Below are 5,000 nucleotides of genomic sequence, written 5' to 3'. Positions count from 1 at the left end.
GATGCCGATGAACCTACCCTCGATTCCAGGTAAAGTTAACTGATGAGACCGAATGCAAAGTGCATCGTTGCATAACGTGAAATGGCTATGCTATAGCTATCGCGTGTATCATCTTTTCTAAAGAACATATAGATAGATGGACAGAAAGAGAGAGAGAGAGAGAGAGAGAGAGAGATTAAAAAAAGAAAGAAAAATAAGAAAAAAATTTACATTCGTTCTCTTTCTATCTTTCTCTCTTTCTCTCTTTCTCTCTCTCTCTCTCTCTCTCTCTCTCTCTCTCTCTCTCTCTCTCTCGTTTATACCTTAACGATTATCAGTTATAACGGTCGATTGTGAAAGTAAATGGCACACACGCACACACACAAAAGCAATATTCTGTTTACAATGCCAATCATCATTGTTCGGTTATATCTTTTCAATTAGTATATCCATGGTGTATCACTATGCAAACGAGGATCGCGTTCAAGATTTTACGACTTTACGACTATCGGACAGTTAAATAGAAAGGAGAAGATGACGGGGTTATGGACGAAGGCAGAGAGTAGGGACAGGGACAAGGACAGTTACAATGATGGGGAGGGGGTGGTTAGGGATGAGGACAAGGACAGGGACTGGAGGTTTGCCTCGGTTCTCGGCGAAAGCCCAAATAGCTCGAATAAGTAGAGGATATAAAGGGAAGGATAATCGTCGATTTCATCGTTTATTGTTGACTGTCTCTGTGTGTGCAAAATTCGAATGAGATAGAGACAGAGAAATAGGAAGAGAGAAAGAGAGAAAGAGTGAATGAGAGAGAGACAGAGAGAGAGAGAGAGAGAGAGAGAGAGCTTTCCTAGCTGTTTCTTTGAACCCATTAAAATAAGATAAGCTTTGCATTCTCTTAAACGTTCTTTCTCAACTGTTAAAGAGAAGCTCTTTCTCTTTCTCTCTCTCTCTCTCTTTCTTTCTCTCTCTCTCTCTCTCTCTCTCTCTCTCTCTCTTTCTCTTTCTCTCTTTCGTTTCTAATTACCGTTAGAAACCTGTTGTATACGTGACTTTGCCACGAGCTCCACCTTCGGCCATTTGCAAGAAGCTACGCGACGATATTTGCTCCTCTAAAATTGGACTGTGAGATAACTACTCGAAGATTTTCCAACACCCTAAAGGGTATCCTGTTTACAGCTTCGTGCGTATCGTACAGCTATTCTCTATCTTTCTCATTCTCATTCTCTCGACAAATAATATATTACTATAATATTGTCGTACATACATTCAATAAACGTAATTCGTTATTGTTCGTACTTTTAAAAGGTATTCTTTTCTTTTCCTTCTCTTATATTGATCTTCAATCGATTAATATAATAATATATATATATCTTCTTTATAAATAAAATGATTATTAATGTAAATTAATCTTCGAATCATACAGTCCATGCAAACTCAAATATAATATAACAATATCAAACATTGTTATTATAATTATAATAATAATAATAATAATAATAATAATAATAATAATAATAATAATAATAATAATAATAATAATAATAATAATATTAATATTAATATTAATATTAATATTAATAGATAATTTTCATTTTATATGCGATTTTTAGAGTTTTACATCGTCGTAAAATTAAGTAGAAATTCCGGGAAAATATTAATACCTTCGAAGGACGAAATTAAAAAAAGAATTTTCGAGTTGGGCGTAATTTAAAAGAAGGGGGAGGGGAGGGGGAAGTGGAAAGAAAAGATTTTTTCTTTTCTTTCTTTCTTTTTTTTTTTTTTTTTTTTTTTTTAACAAGTTTCACGATCGTATTGGATTATTCGCTTTAATAGTTCGGAAAATCGTAAGAAAAACTTACGAGGATTTTTTTCGAGGACTATACGAGAAGGAAGCGCATTTTCACGCGCAGAGAAAATGCAGCACGGGGTTTGTTCGTTCGTGGTGTTTGTCGAGTACAATGGATCGAGCGTACAAAAGGAACCTGCCGCTGCCGTCGCCGCCTCCACCGACGCCGCCGCCGCCCCCGCCCCCGCCATCACCGCCGTCGTACCGTCGTCGCCTCGTCGTCGCATCATCGTCGCCCCGTCGCTAGAGTAACGCGTTTGAAAACGTTAATTACGAGCACTTTTGTACCTTTTCCATAAAAGCCTCTCACTCGTTACCTTCGATCCAACGTGATTCAAGCGAGACGCGTGTCAACCCCCATTTTTGTTTTTATTCGGCTCTTAGTTCATTTCCACGATTCATCCTACGGAAATCTCGTAAATGTGAAATAAAAAGGGAAAGGGAGAAAGAGAGGCAGAGACAGAGAGAGAGAGAGAGAGAGAGAGAGAGAGAGAGAGGGAGAAAATGGCTAAACAAAAGAACACGAAAGTTCCCTTTTATAGTGTTAACAAAAAGAGTATTTCGCTCTATTGACATTTGCGTGTGAATATTTTACTTGACTAAAGAAAAAAAAAAAAATAAAAAATAAAAAAAAAAGAAAAACATTTTCTCTCCCTTTCTCTCTCTCTCTCTCTCTCTTTCTATCTCGAAAAATATTTTATATTAATACTTCAAACCTTGACTAATAGCGATATATTATAATATTTTCGTAATTGACGATATTTTTATATACGACACATACGTACATATAATATACTTATATAATTGACGATGATAATTAAACAATTAATTCATAAGTGTAATTTTATCAATGGTATCGTATATTTTTTTTTTCCTGCTTCTTTTTTTTCTGGTTTTCTTTTTTTTCTTTTTTTTTTTTTTTTTTTTTTTTTTTTTTCTTTCAAATGACGTTACGATGAGATAAATAATATAAAATTCGTCATTCGTTTAATGAAAATATTTCGAACGTTTATCGAACCGTAAAAACAAAACTTGAAGAACCTTGATTCGTGGAAATTACGTTGAACGAGTAAAAGCTGCTTCGGTCGTTTCTCTTTCCGGTCAATTTATCTGTCAGTTAATTTAAATACAGTCGAGCGATGACAAAGTGCCCGCGTAACGGGTGAAACGCGTCGATGTACTACACGCAAATACATAAACACAAATAGAAACAGGAACAGTAACAGAAACACATATACAGAGAAAAAGAGAGAGAGAGAGAGAGAGAGAGAAAGAGCACATACACACACACACACGTACACACACATGCCGAGAATTAAAATTTACTTTTATCGAGCAAATAAATTCATCACGATATAAAACGATCCTCCCCGTTTGTTGTTTTGTTCGGACAAACTCCCCTACCCACTCTTACATCCCACTCCCCCTTTTACATTTACAAAACGTAAAATTTGAAACGTTTTTGTTTTCAATGGATACGACGATATTCAATTATATGACGTATAATCGAAAACAGATTAATTTGTATCTATCGTTTCTCAAGGAGGAATGAAAATTTTCATTAAAAAAAAAAATATATATATATATATATATATATATATTTCAATTTCATCAATAAAATGAAACAATGTTATCGTATAGATTACTACAATATCTCGAAGTTTATCTCTCTTTCTTTCACCGATATTTACGTATTACTATGAACGATGTAATAATTAAGAAATGTACGTATATTACAACAAACTATTACGTAGATTCATTCATAAATATGAAAGTATTCTCTATGTACACATACGTATGTCCTTATTTATTTATTTACTTACTTAGTTGAATGAACAAATATTCTATGAAAGAACAAATATTCTTATATAGAAATAAAAATTTGTACTTTCGTCCTTGAAATACATGAAACGAATAAAATAAATCTTCTTATTTTGTTTTTGAAGAATATAGAGAAAGAACGATGTGAGTGTTAAAAGGTCGAAAACCTTTTTCACGTATCGTTTTTATAGCGATACGAAGATGAGGAAAGAAAAAAGATAAGAGAGAGAGAGAAAGAGAGAGAGAGAGAGAGAGAGAGATAGAGAGAGAGAGAGAGAAAGAGAAATAACGAAAGTAAGGATAGGAGAAAAGGTAAAGAAAGGTCCAGGGTGGGAAAATAGACGACGGAACCGAGGGTGTCGTTTACTTAACGACGGAGAGAACATAAACGTCGCTTCGTGATCTTAAGCTGACGCACTTGTCGTCCCAAAGTGGGTCACTTACCACGTAGAAACCAACGACGACCTGCCGCGAGCGTCGATCCCTTGGATCCATTAAAGAACACGGTTAGCCCCTTTTACACGTGAAGTAAACGATACGAGGAAAAGGAAAGGGCTAACGTATAGAAAGACGCTGAGACTCACGGAATCGTAAAGGGGGATTTTATACGATCGTACGAAACGACGTTGAGAGTATGAATATCGTTTCAATATAGTTTGACGACACGTATATCAGAATTCTCGTTTTTCCTTTTATTCACATTTGTTCTAGTTTCTAAAATGACCGTGAGCTAACCGATAAATAAATTTATTTACAAAGTGTATTTCGTCAAATTGATCTTTACGATCCGTAAAGATCATTAATCCGTAATTAATATCGATTAAATCGATCAATACGAATTTGAACGAAAATTGCTTTATCGTTTCAAAAAGAAAAAGAAAATATATATATATATATATATATATATATATATATATATACATGTACAATATAAAAAGTAGAATCGACAAAATCTAAGAGTAATCATTGAGGCAAAGTATTCGTCGAGAATTCTATCTCTAACTAAAAGAAAATAGAAATGATGAAAGAACATTTTTTAGCTTGTCCTTTTAATAAATATATATGCATATATATATATACATATATACGAATATATTTATTTAATAAACATATGTGATGAAACACGCAGAAGGAATTTTTGAAAGAAGCGTTGACTAATTCGATAAAAAATACGCCGTAATGGATGTTTAGAAATAAAAGAGAAATAAATCATTGATAAAGAATAATTTAAAATGTATTACATTATATATAAAGGAACAAATTTTGTAAATGGCGCGCGCACGCGGTCCGATTCCGCGTCGGTCGGTTAACGGAGAAGGCTAAAACGCAAGCTCCCTGAAATTCAACAAGT

At 34.1% G+C, this 5,000-nt stretch overlaps 1 long non-coding RNA gene across 1 annotated transcript in view; it reads right to left on the bottom strand.

Annotated features, from left to right (window-relative positions):
- Positions 1–1,629: 1,629 nt before the first annotated feature.
- Positions 1,630–5,000, bottom strand: part of LOC118444916 (uncharacterized) — a 4,475-nt gene continuing 1,104 nt past the window's right edge. Inside the window, exons 2-4 of the long non-coding RNA XR_004839081.2 lie at positions 2,870–3,008; positions 2,146–2,231; positions 1,630–2,071 (exon numbers count right to left, since the gene is read on the bottom strand). This is a non-coding gene — a long non-coding RNA (uncharacterized LOC118444916). The remainder of the gene's footprint in view (positions 2,072–2,145; positions 2,232–2,869; positions 3,009–5,000) is intronic.

The sequence above is a fragment of the Vespa mandarinia genome, chromosome 1 (assembly GCF_050613455.1).
Source record: "Vespa mandarinia isolate Hongniang chromosome 1, ASM5061345v1, whole genome shotgun sequence".
NCBI lineage: Eukaryota > Metazoa > Arthropoda > Insecta > Hymenoptera > Vespidae > Vespa > Vespa mandarinia.
The sequence above is the reverse complement of the archived record's forward strand: the minus strand, read 5'-3'. Positions and strand labels throughout refer to the sequence as shown.